Here is a 17,855-nt window from a genome sequence, read left to right as displayed (position 1 = left end):
ATCAAGTGTCTGGACATCAGGTTCCTTGAGTGCTAGCCCTCGGCCTTCCAGCATCGCCACTCCGGTGGCTTAAGCTGGATGCTGCTATAGGGGGAGAGTGAGGAGGAAACGGGAAGGCGATTTCCGTGGCTGACTATGGGAGTCAAGCTGAAATTTGCTGGGACCGGGGACCACCGGGTCAAGAATGGATTTCGCATTGAGATTTCCGAGGAGAAGAAGGGACATTTTTCCATGTCCTACCTGGTGAATGCCATCTTCTATGAAGCATTGAAGATTAAGAAGTCGGACATTCTTTGCCTGCAGGAATTTAGAAGTCATGGAAGGTATGTGCTTGTTCTTTCTACTATGGCTGCTTGCCAAAATCTTTATAGAACCTTGAAAGGCCATACTGAGAACTCCCTCCTAGATGGACTCACTTTTACTGTCCTCTATTCAAATGGGGATGTTCCTGTTGTTGTGTTTATGCACAATCCCTTTATCCCCCAGGAGGACATTACTGTATTCTTGAGGAGGCATTGTACTTATGTGCATTTTTCCCACAAGATCTCGAATGAAGAAGGCTTGTGGACTGGCAAATACAAGTACTTTGTTCGTTTTGCTACAGACCCCGAGGGGCCAGGGGGCATACATTATCCTCCTATGAGTTTCTCTATTGGGAGAGACACTGGTTTCTTGTACTTTCCTGATGCTCCTTTTTTCTGCAGAAGATGTAACAAGTATGGTCATGTCCAGGAGTCCTGCAGGTATCCTCCAACCTGCAGGAGGTGTAACACGTCTGGTCATATGGCGAAAGACTGCAAGAACCAGGTAAAGTGTGATGCTTGTGGTGAGGAGGGGCATGTTCTTAGGCAGTGTCAAGCTAGAACCACTCCTAAGTCTTTTGCTCAAGTGGTCGCGGAGGGGCCTGCTGTTCCTTCGACTTCTACTAGGGTTCCACAAGGTCCCCTTCCGGATGTCGGGGAGGCAACTGCTCCCCAAGAGGAAGAGGATGGCACTCAGATGGACGACATATTTGAAGATGCCCAGCTTCAGCCTCCTGCGTCAGGAGGCTTTGACATGGTGATTCCAGAGGTGATGTCACCTTTCCCTCCCCAGTTTGGTGTCCGTGGTGAGGGGGAAATGGACTTGTCCAATTCTCCTGTCATATCTTGGTGCAATACTGCTTCAGAGGAGATCGGGGGCGGTGGCCAAGGGGACTTGTCTGCTGTCCGTTTCTCTGATGAGGAGGATCCTGATGTGGTCAAGAAGAAGCCAAGGACTGAGTGTTCATCCATTGCTGCCGTGTGTGATAGCCCGGTGGACTCTCGTGCTTACCCATCAGATGTATTTTCTCCTGACATTGTTACATTTGGCATTCAGCCAGATGGTAATAGCTTTGCTTTGCTTGATGAAGGTTGAGTTGATGTTTTCTTTCTTTTTTTTTCAGGTTATGTGTGATCCCCTTTAGTTATGCCGCATCATTCTGGATGGGACATTGTGTCCCTTAATGTTAGGCAAATTAGATCTGTTACCCGAAGAACAACAGTTCTGGATTATCTAAAGGGTTTGAGTGCAGATGTCTATTGTCTACAAGAGTGTGGGATTACTGAATCTCCAGGGGATAAGGACTGGCCTTATGGCCAGTATGTTTGGTCGGGGTCCAGCTTTAACAAAAATGATGGTGTGGGGATTTTAGTTGGTAATAAGAATATTACTATTGATAGTTACACGGTTGTGGAGGTGGGTCGCTGCATTATTGTTTTTTTGAGTTATAGGGGGTGGAAGGTTAGAATGATTAATTTATATTGTCCTACTAAAAAAGAGGAGCGGCTTGCTCTTCTTGAGAAATTGAGTTTTTTTCTCCCTGGAAAAATTCCTACAGTTTTTGTTGGTGACTGTAATTGTGTCACAGAAGGTAATGTGGACATTACAGGAAAAAAGTTATCTCAACTTATTTCTGATTTTTCTTTCTTAGACGCTGCAATACTTGAGTATGGCATTCCACCACCGCCTACATATTATGCTGACCGTGGTAATATTTCATCGAGGATAGATAGGATGTTATTTTCCAAAAATATGGTTTGTTCAAGTTATGTTCAACATAAGGTACCTTTTTCTGATCATGAGTGTTTGCGTGGAGTTTTTAGTGCGAATGGGGACATGGTGTTTGGGGGTGGGGTTTGGAAATTGAATACGAGGTTGTTGGAGGATGAGGAGGTGATGAGTGAGTTGGAGAAAAGGTATGCAAGTTGGAGGTGGCGTAAGCGTGATTTTGGTAGTGTGCTTGAATGGTGGGATTGGGTGAAATTACAGTTAAAAACTTTCTTTAAAAAATGGGGCTACAAAAAAGCTGCCAGATATCGTAATAGATTTAATGACTTAAGTAGACGGATTGATTGGTTGCGTGGGTGTGTTAGGAAAGGAATGGATATGTCTGATCAGCTTGAGGTTGCTAAGAATGAGTTAAAATGTCTTCTGGATGAAAAAGGTAAAGAGATTATTTACCGTACCAAGTTAGAGCATTTGGAAAAGAATGAAAAGTGCACCAGGTACTTTTTTAAAAAAATGAATGGAAGGAAGTTGGATTTGAGTGAAGTGGTAGGTGAAGATGGATCTAGTGTGGTTGGGAAGAATGTGTTGAATGAGGTGAATGGCTTCTATAGTAAGTTGTACGATGAGAAATGGATTGATCCTGGACTTGTGTCGCATGTATTGAGTGGTATGGAGAAGAGACTTGGTTCGGATGAATGTGATGCTTTGTGTGCGGATGTTATTTTGGATGAGGTGAGGAATGTTGTTATGAGTGCTAAAAAGAATAAGACGCCTGGGAAGGATGGGTTGCCTGTGGAGCTGTATGTGAAAGCTTGGGAGTTTTTGGGTAAGGACTTGACTGAGGTTTGTAGGTATATGTGGATGAATGGTGTTTTGTGTGACAGTATGAAAGAGGGTATAGTGGTTCTTGTGTTTAAGAAGGGTGAGAAAAAGCGTTTGGAGAACTGGAGACCCATATCATTGCTTAACGCTGATTATAAGGTCTACAGTAAATTGTTAGCAAATCGTATGCGTGAGGTGATTGGTAGGGTTGTGGAGGATGACCAAGTGTGTGCCGTGCCTGGTCGGAGTATAAGTGATAATTTGTTATTGTTAAGGGATATGCTTGGGGATTGTAAGACTAGAAAGCAGAAGTGTATGGTGTTAGCAATTGATTTTGAAAAGGCTTTTGATAGAGTTTCGCATGTGTTTCTGTTTAAAGTATTGGAGAGGATGGGTTTCCCTAGGGTTTTTCTGAATGGAGTTAAGTCTTTATATGATTATGTGTCAAGTGAGTTTTTAGTGAATGGATGGTTGTCTGACAAAGTGATGATTAGGTCTGGTGTAAGACAGGGGTGCCCTATGTCCCCTGTCTTGTTTGTATGTGTGATTGAGCCTTTGCTGTGTTTAGTGAGACGTGAGAAAATGATGAGAGGATTGTTAGTGCCTGGGAGTGGGGGTAAGCATGTGAAGGTGTTAGGTTACATGGATGATGTTGTGATGGTGAGTGAAAGTATGGCTTCAATGAATAGGGTGAGGTTGCTTTTGGATTTTTTCTGTGGTGCATCAGGTTTTAGAGTTAACTGGACTAAGTGTAGTTTCAAATGCTTTGGAGATGACAGTATTCGTATGGAAGGTGTTAAGTATGAGGAGAGTGCAATTAAGATTTTAGGGGTATTTTTCAATGATGATCTGAAAGGAAATGAGAGTTGGGACGAGTGTGGTATGCGTGTTGAGCGAAAATTGAATTTTTGGAGAATGAGAGATCTTTCTTTGCGGGGCAAAGTTCTAGTTATCAAAGCAGTGATCTTACCCATTCTGCTTTTTGTGGCCATAATTTTTCCATCCCCTTTTAGGAAAGTGAAGAGAGTTGAGAAAATGATTTTTTCTTTTTTCTGGTGCAGCAAGATGGAGAAGCTGAAGAGGGAAAGCCTTTATAAGGCCTGCCAGCATGGTGGTTTGGGATTTCCTAATGTTGAGTTTTTTTTAGGGCTCCATTATATTAAGACGATTGTGGTATTGTTGGGTAAAGGTAATAAGGGTGCATGTATGGCAAGTTATTCTGCAGGATGGATGTTGTATGGGTTAGGTTGGAGAAAGAGGGATGCGAGAGTGCCTGTGTCTTTTAAGTGTCCGGTGAGGTATGAGGTGATTGAGAAGTTTGTCAAGAAGTATGATTTGCTGAGTGTGCCGGCGGATGAGTTTAGAATGACTAAGAGGGTGTATAGGAAATTGTGTGCAAATGAGGTCGAGTCTAATATTGTTGGTTTGAGAGGGAATGAGGTTGCGGATGCTTGGAGAAAGTTGGGTATGTATGGGATGTCCAACAAACAGAAGGATGTAGTGTGGATGGCGTTTCACAATATTCTTCCAGTGAGAGACGTTCAAAAGAAGAGAGGTTTGATTAGGTCGGATGTTTGTCCAAGAGATGGATGTAATGGTTGTGAGACGGTTATGCATCTGATGTGGAATTGTGATTTTGCGCAAGACGTGTGGAAATGTGTAGGGGGGTTGTGTAGGAGTTTGGCAGGAGTGACTTTTGTGGATTGGCGTGTGGTTATGTTTGGTATTGGTGCAAGTGGACGTGTAAAGGAGAGAGTTTTGTGGTTAATTATGGCTTGTGTGTTAGAAAGTTTGTGGGATGTGAGGAATCTTTGTGTATTTAAAAGGAAATCAATTACAGTAAATGAATGTATTAGGATTATTCTTTCTAGGCTATTTTTGACTTACAAGATGGATAGTAGTAGCGGTGGTGGAACAGATGCCGAGGGAATATGGAAATTTAAAAAGTCGAGGCATATTGTAAAATTTCAGTGATCTTTTGGTTTATATTAATAAGATGTTCTTCTTTCTGTAATATTAGGTTGCTTTATGCTTAATAAATATGGCCATGATGATGAGAAGTTTTTTTGCAACAGTTTTGGTATATCCTACTGATTTGCTATAAAACTAACCTGAATGGTTTTAAAAAAAAAAAAAATATGTTCTTATCAGTTTAATATCTGATACGTCCCCTATCTGGGGACCATATATTAAATGGATTTTTAGAACAGGGAGATGGAAAAAGAGCTTGCTCTGTCCACTCCACGCATTGACCTGGTATTGCAGTATCTCCAGGACCGGTGCACCCCTTCTTTAATGCAGTTTCTAAAATCAGAAAGAATTGAATTCAATGCTTTTTGTTCATTTTGCTTGTTTGTCGGATTTTGGGATGGACTCTTTGGCTTTGCTTTTCTTCTCCTCATTGGATTTTTCATGTTAAAAGTTGCAGAAGCCAGATGACAAGCTCATTTTGGTTCAACTTCAGCAACTGTGCATTGCATTGCCATGTAATGTAATGTAATGCAATGCTATCTATCTAGCTCTCCCTCTATACTTCCTTTTGGATAAACAGACATATTAGGCAAGCATTTTGGAGCTTTCACCTAAATAACTACAGGTGGTGAGATAAGCTGCACAATATAATTGACCTTTCAGTATATTGTTGCACACACACCATCTATTTAGCAAATGCCCTTGTTATCAACAGCAGCCTTTTAAACTCACCTGAGCTAACAGGTATGTGAGCTGGTTACTCTGCTGCGCTTAAAATTTCTTTTTTGGTTTGCTACAATGCCTTTTCTGAAACGTTGTCTCCCTCTGCTGGAACACTGACTTCTTTCATTTAATGCCTGCAGACTATAAAAGAGAAACCAACCCAAAAAGTTTGGTTGATTAGTCTGTGGCATTCTTTTAAACTGTTGCTTATGGCGGTCTCTGTGAGCTTCTCAGTGACATTCAGCCATCCAGGTATCCCGCCTGCAGTAGACGGAATGTGGCAATGGAACGCTGGCTGCGCGTGTCATAATAGGCTCTGAGCCTTTATATACCTGCGCACAGCAGCAGCCACCTTCAGTCTGCTGCTGGACAGCCAGCAGCAGCAGCAGCAGGAGAGGTAATTAATCAGCAACCCTCCTGCTAAGGGTAGACAGCTGCTCGTTCAACCCCCCCCCGCCTTAATTGGTTCTCCTCCCTTCCAACGGTGTTGAGGCGGGTGGGAACAGCCGGGGGTTGAGGGTACTGTGCTAAAAGAGGTGGAGTTATGCAGATCTAAAACGCGTGGATTGCAGCAGCAGCAAGCCGAAAAGTGCAGGCATGTGAGGGATCTAGAGGTTGACAGCATGTCTTCTTAACGGGAGTCCAGGTGGCCATCTCCACAAATGGACTTTTCAGAATCCTTGGGTGGCACCGTAGTCGGAAACCAATTCTGGTTATCGCTTCTCGGCCTTTTGGCTAAGATCAAGTGTAGTATCTGTTCTTATCAGTTTAATATCTGATACGTCCCCTATCTGGGGACCATATATTAAATGGATTTTTAGAACAGGGAGATGGAAAAAGAGCTTGCTCTGTCCACTCCACGCATTGACCTGGTATTGCAGTATCTCCAGGACCGGTGCACCCCTTCTTTAATGCAGTTTCTAAAATCAGAAAGAATTGAATTCAATGCTTTTTGTTCATTTTGCTTGTTTGTCGGATTTTGGGATGGACTCTTTGGCTTTGCTTTTCTTCTCCTCATTGGATTTTTCATGTTAAAAGTTGCAGAAGCCAGATGACAAGCTCATTTTGGTTCAACTTCAGCAACTGTGCATTGCATTGCCATGTAATGTAATGCAATGCTATCTATCTAGCTCTCCCTCTATACTTCCTTTTGGATAAACAGACATATTAGGCAAGCATTTTGGAGCTTTCACCTAAATAACTACAGGTGGTGAGATAAGCTGCACAATATAATTGACCTTTCAGTATATTGTTGCACACACACCATCTATTTAGCAAATGCCCTTGTTATCAACAGCAGCCTTTTAAACTCACCTGAGCTAACAGGTATGTGAGCTGGTTACTCTGCTGCGCTTAAAATTTCTTTTTTGGTTTGCTACAATGCCTTTTCTGAAACGTTGTCTCCCTCTGCTGGAACACTGACTTCTTTCATTTAATGCCTGCAGACTATAAAAGAGAAACCAACCCAAAAAGTTTGGTTGATTAGTCTGTGGCATTCTTTTAAACTGTTGCTTATGGCGGTCTCTGTGAGCTTCTCAGTGACATTCAGCCATCCAGGTATCCCGCCTGCAGTAGACGGAATGTGGCAATGGAACGCTGGCTGCGCGTGTCATAATAGGCTCTGAGCCTTTATATACCTGCGCACAGCAGCAGCCACCTTCAGTCTGCTGCTGGACAGCCAGCAGCAGCAGCAGCAGGAGAGGTAATTAATCAGCAACCCTCCTGCTAAGGGTAGACAGCTGCTCGTTCCACCCCCCCCCCCCCGCCTTAATTGGTTCTCCTCCCTTCCAACGGTGTTGAGGCGGGTGGGAACAGCCGGGGGTTGAGGGTACTGTGCTAAAAGAGGTGGAGTTATGCAGATCTAAAACGCGTGGATTGCAGCAGCAGCAAGCCGAAAAGTGCAGGCATGTGAGGGATCTAGAGGTTGACAGCATGTCTTCTTAACGGGAGTCCAGGTGGCCATCTCCACAAATGGACTTTTCAGAATCCTTGGGTGGCACCGTAGTCGGAAACCAATTCTGGTTATCGCTTCTCGGCCTTTTGGCTAAGATCAAGTGTAGTATCTGTTCTTATCAGTTTAATATCTGATACGTCCCCTATCTGGGGACCATATATTAAATGGATTTTTAGAACAGGGAGATGGAAAAAGAGCTTGCTCTGTCCACTCCACGCATTGACCTGGTATTGCAGTATCTCCAGGACCGGTGCACCCCTTCTTTAATGCAGTTTCTAAAATCAGAAAGAATTGAATTCAATGCTTTTTGTTCATTTTGATTGTTTGTCGGATTTTGGGATGGACTCTTTGGCTTTGCTTTTCTTCTCCTCATTGGATTTTTCATGTTAAAAGTTGCAGAAGCCAGATGACAAGCTCATTTTGGTTCAACTTCAGCAACTGTGCATTGCATTGCCATGTAATGTAATGTAATGCAATGCTATCTATCTAGCTCTCCCTCTATACTTCCTTTTGGATAAACAGACATATTAGGCAAGCATTTTGGAGCTTTCACCTAAATAACTACAGGTGGTGAGATAAGCTGCACAATATAATTGACCTTTCAGTATATTGATGCACACACACCATCTATTTAGCAAATGCCCTTGTTATCAACAGCAGCCTTTTAAACTCACCTGAGCTAACAGGTATGTGAGCTGGTTACTCTGCTGCGCTTAAAATTTCTTTTTTGGTTTGCTACAATGCCTTTTCTGAAACGTTGTCTCCCTCTGCTGGAACACTGACTTCTTTCATTTAATGCCTGCAGACTAAAAAAGAGAAACCAAACCAAAAAGTTTGGTTGATTAGTCTGTGGCATTCTTTTAAACTGTTGCTTATGGCGGTCTCTGTGAGCTTCTCAGTGACATTCAGCCATCCAGGTATCCCGCCTGCAGTAGACGGAATGTGGCAATGGAACGCTGGCTGCGCGTGTCATAATAGGCTCTGAGCCTTTATATACCTGCGCACAGCAGCAGCCACCTTCAGTCTGCTGCTGGACAGCCAGCAGCAGCAGCAGCAGGAGAGGTAATTAATCAGCAACCCTCCTGCTAAGGGTAGACAGCTGCTCGTTCCACCCCCCCCCCCCGCCTTAATTGGTTCTCCTCCCTTCCAACGGTGTTGAGGCGGGTGGGAACAGCCGGGGGTTGAGGGTACTGTGCTAAAAGAGGTGGAGTTATGCAGATCTAAAACGCGTGGATTGCAGCAGCAGCAAGCCGAAAAGTGCAGGCATGTGAGGGATCTAGAGGTTGACAGCATGTCTTCTTAACGGGAGTCCAGGTGGCCATCTCCACAAATGGACTTTTCAGAATCCTTGGGTGGCACCGTAGTCGGAAACCAATTCTGGTTATCGCTTCTCGGCCTTTTGGCTAAGATCAAGTGTAGTATCTGTTCTTATCAGTTTAATATCTGATACGTCCCCTATCTGGGGACCATATATTAAATGGATTTTTAGAACAGGGAGATGGAAAAAGAGCTTGCTCTGTCCACTCCACGCATTGACCTGGTATTGCAGTATCTCCAGGACTGGTGCACCCCTTCTTTAATGCAGTTTCTAAAATCAGAAAGAATTGAATTCAATGCTTTTTGTTCATTTTGCTTGTTTGTCGGATTTTGGGATGGACTCTTTGGCTTTGCTTTTCTTCTCCTCATTGGATTTTTCATGTTAAAAGTTGCAGAAGCCAGATGACAAGCTCATTTTGGTTCAACTTCAGCAACTGTGCATTGCATTGCCATGTAATGTAATGCAATGCTATCTATCTAGCTCTCCCTCTATACTTCCTTTTGGATAAACAGACATATTAGGCAAGCATTTTGGAGCTTTGACCTAAATAACTACAGGTGGTGAGATAAGCTGCACAATATAATTGACCTTTCAGTATATTGTTGCACACACACCATCTATTTAGCAAATGCCCTTGTTATCAACAGCAGCCTTTTAAACTCACCTGAGCTAACAGGTATGTGAGCTGGTTACTCTGCTGCGCTTAAAATTTCTTTTTTGGTTTGCTACAATGCCTTTTCTGAAACGTTGTCTCCCTCTGCTGGAACACTGACTTCTTTCATTTAATGCCTGCAGACTATAAAAGAGAAACCAACCCAAAAAGTTTGGTTGATTAGTCTGTGGCATTCTTTTAAACTGTTGCTTATGGCGGTCTCTGTGAGCTTCTCAGTGACATTCAGCCATCCAGGTATCCCGCCTGCAGTAGACGGAATGTGGCAATGGAACGCTGGCTGCGCGTGTCATAATAGGCTCTGAGCCTTTATATACCTGCGCACAGCAGCAGCCACCTTCAGTCTGCTGCTGGACAGCCAGCAGCAGCAGCAGCAGGAGAGGTAATTAATCAGCAACCCTCCTGCTAAGGGTAGACAGCTGCTCGTTCCACCCCCCCCCCCGCCTTAATTGGTTCTCCTCCCTTCCAACGGTGTTGAGGCGGGTGGGAACAGCCGGGGGTTGAGGGTACTGTGCTAAAAGAGGTGGAGTTATGCAGATCTAAAACGCGTGGATTGCAGCAGCAGCAAGCCGAAAAGTGCAGGCATGTGAGGGATCTAGAGGTTGACAGCATGTCTTCTTAACGGGAGTCCAGGTGGCCATCTCCACAAATGGACTTTTCAGAATCCTTGGGTGGCACCGTAGTCGGAAACCAATTCTGGTTATCGCTTCTCGGCCTTTTGGCTAAGATCAAGTGTAGTATCTGTTCTTATCAGTTTAATATCTGATACGTCCCCTATCTGGGGACCATATATTAAATGGATTTTTAGAACAGGGAGATGGAAAAAGAGCTTGCTCTGTCCACTCCACGCATTGACCTGGTATTGCAGTATCTCCAGGACTGGTGCACCCCTTCTTTAATGCAGTTTCTAAAATCAGAAAGAATTGAATTCAATGCTTTTTGTTCATTTTGCTTGTTTGTCGGATTTTGGGATGGACTCTTTGGCTTTGCTTTTCTTCTCCTCATTGGATTTTTCATGTTAAAAGTTGCAGAAGCCAGATGACAAGCTCATTTTGGTTCAACTTCAGCAACTGTGCATTGCATTGCCATGTAATGTAATGCAATGCTATCTATCTAGCTCTCCCTCTATACTTCCTTTTGGATAAACAGACATATTAGGCAAGCATTTTGGAGCTTTCACCTAAATAACTACAGGTGGTGAGATAAGCTGCACAATATAATTGACCTTTCAGTATATTGTTGCACACACACCATCTATTTAGCAAATGCCCTTGTTATCAACAGCAGCCTTTTAAACTCACCTGAGCTAACAGGTATGTGAGCTGGTTACTCTGCTGCGCTTAAAATTTCTTTTTTGGTTTGCTACAATGCCTTTTCTGAAACGTTGTCTCCCTCTGCTGGAACACTGACTTCTTTCATTTAATGCCTGCAGACTATAAAAGAGAAACCAACCCAAAAAGTTTGGTTGATTAGTCTGTGGCATTCTTTTAAACTGTTGCTTATGGCGGTCTCTGTGAGCTTCTCAGTGACATTCAGCCATCCAGGTATCCCGCCTGCAGTAGACGGAATGTGGCAATGGAACGCTGGCTGCGCGTGTCATAATAGGCTCTGAGCCTTTATATACCTGCGCACAGCAGCAGCCACCTTCAGTCTGCTGCTGGACAGCCAGCAGCAGCAGCAGCAGGAGAGGTAATTAATCAGCAACCCTCCTGCTAAGGGTAGACAGCTGCTCGTTCCACCCCCCCCCCCCGCCTTAATTGGTTCTCCTCCCTTCCAACGGTGTTGAGGCGGGTGGGAACAGCCGGGGGTTGAGGGTACTGTGCTAAAAGAGGTGGAGTTATGCAGATCTAAAACGCGTGGATTGCAGCAGCAGCAAGCCGAAAAGTGCAGGCATGTGAGGGATCTAGAGGTTGACAGCATGTCTTCTTAACGGGAGTCCAGGTGGCCATCTCCACAAATGGACTTTTCAGAATCCTTGGGTGGCACCGTAGTCGGAAACCAATTCTGGTTATCGCTTCTCGGCCTTTTGGCTAAGATCAAGTGTAGTATCTGTTCTTATCAGTTTAATATCTGATACGTCCCCTATCTGGGGACCATATATTAAATGGATTTTTAGAACAGGGAGATGGAAAAAGAGCTTGCTCTGTCCACTCCACGCATTGACCTGGTATTGCAGTATCTCCAGGACCGGTGCACCCCTTCTTTAATGCAGTTTCTAAAATCAGAAAGAATTGAATTCAATGCTTTTTGTTCATTTTGCTTGTTTGTCGGATTTTGGGATGGACTCTTTGGCTTTGCTTTTCTTCTCCTCATTGGATTTTTCATGTTAAAAGTTGCAGAAGCCAGATGACAAGCTCATTTTGGTTCAACTTCAGCAACTGTGCATTGCATTGCCATGTAATGTAATGTAATGCAATGCTATCTATCTAGCTCTCCCTCTATACTTCCTTTTGGATAAACAGACATATTAGGCAAGCATTTTGGAGCTTTCACCTAAATAACTACAGGTGGTGAGATAAGCTGCACAATATAATTGACCTTTCAGTATATTGTTGCACACACACCATCTATTTAGCAAATGCCCTTGTTATCAACAGCAGCCTTTTAAACTCACCTGAGCTAACAGGTATGTGAGCTGGTTACTCTGCTGCGCTTAAAATTTCTTTTTTGGTTTGCTACAATGCCTTTTCTGAAACGTTGTCTCCCTCTGCTGGAACACTGACTTCTTTCATTTAATGCCTGCAGACTATAAAAGAGAAACCAACCCAAAAAGTTTGGTTGATTAGTCTGTGGCATTCTTTTAAACTGTTGCTTATGGCGGTCTCTGTGAGCTTCTCAGTGACATTCAGCCATCCAGGTATCCCGCCTGCAGTAGACGGAATGTGGCAATGGAACGCTGGCTGCGCGTGTCATAATAGGCTCTGAGCCTTTATATACCTGCGCACAGCAGCAGCCACCTTCAGTCTGCTGCTGGACAGCCAGCAGCAGCAGCAGCAGGAGAGGTAATTAATCAGCAACCCTCCTGCTAAGGGTAGACAGCTGCTCGTTCCACCCCCCCCCGCCTTAATTGGTTCTCCTCCCTTCCAACGGTGTTGAGGCGGGTGGGAACAGCCGGGGGTTGAGGGTACTGTGCTAAAAGAGGTGGGGTTATGCAGATCTAAAACGCGTGGATTGCAGCAGCAGCAAGCCGAAAAGTGCAGGCATGTGAGGGATCTAGAGGTTGACAGCATGTCTTCTTAACGGGAGTCCAGGTGGCCATCTCCACAAATGGACTTTTCAGAATCCTTGGGTGGCACCGTAGTCGGAAACCAATTCTGGTTATCGCTTCTCGGCCTTTTGGCTAAGATCAAGTGTAGTATCTGTTCTTATCAGTTTAATATCTGATACGTCCCCTATCTGGGGACCATATATTAAATGGATTTTTAGAACAGGGAGATGGAAAAAGAGCTTGCTCTGTCCACTCCACGCATTGACCTGGTATTGCAGTATCTCCAGGACCGGTGCACCCCTTCTTTAATGCAGTTTCTAAAATCAGAAAGAATTGAATTCAATGCTTTTTGTTCATTTTGCTTGTTTGTCGGATTTTGGGATGGACTCTTTGGCTTTGCTTTTCTTCTCCTCATTGGATTTTTCATGTTAAAAGTTGCAGAAGCCAGATGACAAGCTCATTTTGGTTCAACTTCAGCAACTGTGCATTGCATTGCCATGTAATGTAATGTAATGCAATGCTATCTATCTAGCTCTCCCTCTATACTTCCTTTTGGATAAACAGACATATTAGGCAAGCATTTTGGAGCTTTCACCTAAATAACTACAGGTGGTGAGATAAGCTGCACAATATAATTGACCTTTCAGTATATTGTTGCACACACACCATCTATTTAGCAAATGCCCTTGTTATCAACAGCAGCCTTTTAAACTCACCTGAGCTAACAGGTATGTGAGCTGGTTACTCTGCTGCGCTTAAAATTTCTTTTTTGGTTTGCTACAATGCCTTTTCTGAAACGTTGTCTCCCTCTGCTGGAACACTGACTTCTTTCATTTAATGCCTGCAGACTATAAAAGAGAAACCAACCCAAAAAGTTTGGTTGATTAGTCTGTGGCATTCTTTTAAACTGTTGCTTATGGCGGTCTCTGTGAGCTTCTCAGTGACATTCAGCCATCCAGGTATCCCGCCTGCAGTAGACGGAATGTGGCAATGGAACGCTGGCTGCGCGTGTCATAATAGGCTCTGAGCCTTTATATACCTGCGCACAGCAGCAGCCACCTTCAGTCTGCTGCTGGACAGCCAGCAGCAGCAGCAGCAGGAGAGGTAATTAATCAGCAACCCTCCTGCTAAGGGTAGACAGCTGCTCGTTCCACCCCCCCCCCCGCCTTAATTGGTTCTCCTCCCTTCCAACGGTGTTGAGGCGGGTGGGAACAGCCGGGGGTTGAGGGTACTGTGCTAAAAGAGGTGGAGTTATGCAGATCTAAAACGCGTGGATTGCAGCAGCAGCAAGCCAAAAAGTGCAGGCATGTGAGGGATCTAGAGGTTGACAGCATGTCTTCTTAACGGGAGTCCAGGTGGCCATCTCCACAAATGGACTTTTCAGAATCCTTGGGTGGCACCGTAGTCGGAAACCAATTCTGGTTATCGCTTCTCGGCCTTTTGGCTAAGATCAAGTGTAGTATCTGTTCTTATCAGTTTAATATCTGATACGTCCCCTATCTGGGGACCATATATTAAATGGATTTTTAGAACAGGGAGATGGAAAAAGAGCTTGCTCTGTCCACTCCACGCATTGACCTGGTATTTCAGTATCTCCAGGACCGGTGCACCCCTTCTTTAATGCAGTTTCTAAAATCAGAAAGAATTGAATTCAATGCTTTTTGTTCATTTTGCTTGTTTGTCGGATTTTGGGATGGACTCTTTGGCTTTGCTTTTCTTCTCCTCATTGGATTTTTCATGTTAAAAGTTGCAGAAGCCAGATGACAAGCTCATTTTGGTTCAACTTCAGCAACTGTGCATTGCATTGCCATGTAATGTAATGTAATGCAATGCTATCTATCTAGCTCTCCCTCTATACTTCCTTTTGGATAAACAGACATATTAGGCAAGCATTTTGGAGCTTTCACCTAAATAACTACAGGTGGTGAGATAAGCTGCACAATATAATTGACCTTTCAGTATATTGTTGCACACACACCATCTATTTAGCAAATGCCCTTGTTATCAACAGCAGCCTTTTAAACTCACCTGAGCTAACAGGTATGTGAGCTGGTTACTCTGCTGCGCTTAAAATTTCTTTTTTGGTTTGCTACAATGCCTTTTCTGAAACGTTGTCTCCCTCTGCTGGAACACTGACTTCTTTCATTTAATGCCTGCAGACTATAAAAGAGAAACCAACCCAAAAAGTTTGGTTGATTAGTCTGTGGCATTCTTTTAAACTGTTGCTTATGGCGGTCTCTGTGAGCTTCTCAGTGACATTCAGCCATCCAGGTATCCCGCCTGCAGTAGACGGAATGTGGCAATGGAACGCTGGCTGCGCGTGTCATAATAGGCTCTGAGCCTTTATATACCTGCGCACAGCAGCAGCCACCTTCAGTCTGCTGCTGGACAGCCAGCAGCAGCAGCAGCAGGAGAGGTAATTAATCAGCAACCCTCCTGCTAAGGGTAGACAGCTGCTCGTTCCACCCCCCCCCGCCTTAATTGGTTCTCCTCCCTTCCAACGGTGTTGAGGCGGGTGGGAACAGCCGGGGGTTGAGGGTACTGTGCTAAAAGAGGTGGAGTTATGCAGATCTAAAACGCGTGGATTGCAGCAGCAGCAAGCCGAAAAGTGCAGGCATGTGAGGGATCTAGAGGTTGACAGCATGTCTTCTTAACGGGAGTCCAGGTGGCCATCTCCACAAATGGACTTTTCAGAATCCTTGGGTGGCACCGTAGTCGGAAACCAATTCTGGTTATCGCTTCTCGGCCTTTTGGCTAAGATCAAGTGTAGTATCTGTTCTTATCAGTTTAATATCTGATACGTCCCCTATCTGGGGACCATATATTAAATGGATTTTTAGAACAGGGAGATGGAAAAAGAGCTTGCTCTGTCCACTCCACGCATTGACCTGGTATTGCAGTATCTCCAGGACCGGTGCACCCCTTCTTTAATGCAGTTTCTAAAATCAGAAAGAATTGAATTCAATGCTTTTTGTTCATTTTGCTTGTTTGTCGGATTTTGGGATGGACTCTTTGGCTTTGCTTTTCTTCTCCTCATTGGATTTTTCATGTTAAAAGTTGCAGAAGCCAGATGACAAGCTCATTTTGGTTCAACTTCAGCAACTGTGCATTGCATTGCCATGTAATGTAATGTAATGCAATGCTATCTATCTAGCTCTCCCTCTATACTTCCTTTTGGATAAACAGACATATTAGGCAAGCATTTTGGAGCTTTCACCTAAATAACTACAGGTGGTGAGATAAGCTGCACAATATAATTGACCTTTCAGTATATTGTTGCACACACACCATCTATTTAGCAAATGCCCTTGTTATCAACAGCAGCCTTTTAAACTCACCTGAGCTAACAGGTATGTGAGCTGGTTACTCTGCTGCGCTTAAAATTTCTTTTTTGGTTTGCTACAATGCCTTTTCTGAAACGTTGTCTCCCTCTGCTGGAACACTGACTTCTTTCATTTAATGCCTGCAGACTATAAAAGAGAAACCAACCCAAAAAGTTTGGTTGATTAGTCTGTGGCATTCTTTTAAACTGTTGCTTATGGCGGTCTCTGTGAGCTTCTCAGTGACATTCAGCCATCCAGGTATCCCGCCTGCAGTAGACGGAATGTGGCAATGGAACGCTGGCTGCGCGTGTCATAATAGGCTCTGAGCCTTTATATACCTGCGCACAGCAGCAGCCACCTTCAGTCTGCTGCTGGACAGCCAGCAGCAGCAGCAGCAGGAGAGGTAATTAATCAGCAACCCTCCTGCTAAGGGTAGACAGCTGCTCGTTCCACCCCCCCCCCCGCCTTAATTGGTTCTCCTCCCTTCCAACGGTGTTGAGGCGGGTGGGAACAGCCGGGGGTTGAGGGTACTGTGCTAAAAGAGGTGGAGTTATGCAGATCTAAAACGCGTGGATTGCAGCAGCAGCAAGCCGAAAAGTGCAGGCATGTGAGGGATCTAGAGGTTGACAGCATGTCTTCTTAACGGGAGTCCAGGTGGCCATCTCCACAAATGGACTTTTCAGAATCCTTCGGTGGCACCGTAGTCGGAAACCAATTCTGGTTATCGCTTCTCGGCCTTTTGGCTAAGATCAAGTGTAGTATCTGTTCTTATCAGTTTAATATCTGATACGTCCCCTATCTGGGGACCATATATTAAATGGATTTTTAGAACAGGGAGATGGAAAAAGAGCTTGCTCTGTGCATTCCACGCATTGACCTGGTATTGCAGTATCTCCAGGACCGGTGCACCCCTTCTTTAATGCAGTTTCTAAAATCAGAAAGAATTGAATTCAATGCTTTTTGTTCATTTTGCTTGTTTGTCGGATTTTGGGATGGACTCTTTGGCTTTGCTTTTCTTCTCCTCATTGGATTTTTCATGTTAAAAGTTGCAGAAGCCAGATGACAAGCTCATTTTGGTTCAACTTCAGCAACTGTGCATTGCATTGCCATGTAATGTAATGTAATGCAATGCTATCTATCTAGCTCTCCCTCTATACTTCCTTTTGGATAAACAGACATATTAGGCAAGCGTTTTGGAGCTTTCACCTAAATAACTACAGGTGGTGAGATAAGCTGCACAATATAATTGACCTTTCAGTATATTGTTGCACACACACCATCTATTTAGCAAATGCCCTTGTTATCAACAGCAGCCTTTTAAACTCACCTGAGCTAACAGGTATGTGAGCTGGTTACTCTGCTGCGCTTAAAATTTCTTTTTTGGTTTGCTACAATGCCTTTTCTGAAACGTTGTCTCCCTCTGCTGGAACACTGACTTCTTTCATTTAATGCCTGCAGACTATAAAAGAGAAACCAACCCAAAAAGTTTGGTTGATTAGTCTGTGGCATTCTTTTAAACTGTTGCTTATGGCGGTCTCTGTGAGCTTCTCAGTGACATTCAGCCATCCAGGTATCCCGCCTGCAGTAGACGGAATGTGGCAATGGAACGCTGGCTGCGCGTGTCATAATAGGCTCTGAGCCTTTATATACCTGCGCACAGCAGCAGCCACCTTCAGTCTGCTGCTGGACAGCCAGCAGCAGCAGCAGCAGGAGAGGTAATTAATCAGCAACCCTCCTGCTAAGGGTAGACAGCTGCTCGTTCCACCCCCCCCCCCGCCTTAATTGGTTCTCCTCCCTTCCAACGGTGTTGAGGCGGGTGGGAACAGCCGGGGGTT

At 44.3% G+C, this 17,855-nt stretch overlaps 9 non-coding genes and 1 pseudogene across 9 annotated transcripts; all 10 read left to right on the top strand.

Moving 5' to 3' along the window:
• The first annotated feature begins 4,968 nt into the window (after positions 1-4,968).
• Positions 4,969-5,143, top strand: LOC141196384 (U2 spliceosomal RNA; annotated as a pseudogene).
• Positions 5,144-6,262: 1,119 nt separating this feature from the next.
• Positions 6,263-6,453, top strand: LOC141195221 (U2 spliceosomal RNA). The gene has a single exon (XR_012267822.1). It is a non-coding gene; the product is annotated as a U2 spliceosomal RNA (small nuclear RNA).
• Positions 6,454-7,571: 1,118 nt separating this feature from the next.
• Positions 7,572-7,762, top strand: LOC141195220 (U2 spliceosomal RNA). Its single transcript, XR_012267821.1, has one exon. It is a non-coding gene; the product is annotated as a U2 spliceosomal RNA (small nuclear RNA).
• Positions 7,763-8,884: 1,122 nt separating this feature from the next.
• LOC141195814 (U2 spliceosomal RNA) lies at positions 8,885-9,075 on the top strand. Its single transcript, XR_012268390.1, has one exon. It is a non-coding gene; the product is annotated as a U2 spliceosomal RNA (small nuclear RNA).
• Positions 9,076-10,191: 1,116 nt separating this feature from the next.
• Positions 10,192-10,382, top strand: LOC141195813 (U2 spliceosomal RNA). Its single transcript, XR_012268389.1, has one exon. It is a non-coding gene; the product is annotated as a U2 spliceosomal RNA (small nuclear RNA).
• Positions 10,383-11,499: 1,117 nt separating this feature from the next.
• Positions 11,500-11,690, top strand: LOC141195219 (U2 spliceosomal RNA). Its single transcript, XR_012267820.1, has one exon. It is a non-coding gene; the product is annotated as a U2 spliceosomal RNA (small nuclear RNA).
• A 1,119-nt stretch (positions 11,691-12,809) lies between these two features.
• LOC141195217 (U2 spliceosomal RNA) lies at positions 12,810-13,000 on the top strand. Its single transcript, XR_012267819.1, has one exon. It is a non-coding gene; the product is annotated as a U2 spliceosomal RNA (small nuclear RNA).
• Positions 13,001-14,121: 1,121 nt separating this feature from the next.
• On the top strand, positions 14,122-14,312 carry LOC141195830 (U2 spliceosomal RNA). Its single transcript, XR_012268405.1, has one exon. It is a non-coding gene; the product is annotated as a U2 spliceosomal RNA (small nuclear RNA).
• A 1,119-nt stretch (positions 14,313-15,431) lies between these two features.
• On the top strand, positions 15,432-15,622 carry LOC141195216 (U2 spliceosomal RNA). The gene has a single exon (XR_012267818.1). It is a non-coding gene; the product is annotated as a U2 spliceosomal RNA (small nuclear RNA).
• A 1,121-nt stretch (positions 15,623-16,743) lies between these two features.
• Positions 16,744-16,934, top strand: LOC141196115 (U2 spliceosomal RNA). The gene has a single exon (XR_012268681.1). It is a non-coding gene; the product is annotated as a U2 spliceosomal RNA (small nuclear RNA).
• The last annotated feature ends 921 nt before the right edge of the window (positions 16,935-17,855 follow it).

Source organism: Phyllobates terribilis, unplaced genomic scaffold (assembly GCF_046119375.1).
Source record: "Phyllobates terribilis strain yellow unplaced genomic scaffold, ASM4611937v1 Scaffold_74__1_contigs__length_7073193, whole genome shotgun sequence".
Lineage (NCBI taxonomy): Eukaryota > Metazoa > Chordata > Amphibia > Anura > Dendrobatidae > Phyllobates > Phyllobates terribilis.
This window is presented reverse-complemented; position numbering and strand designations above follow the sequence as displayed.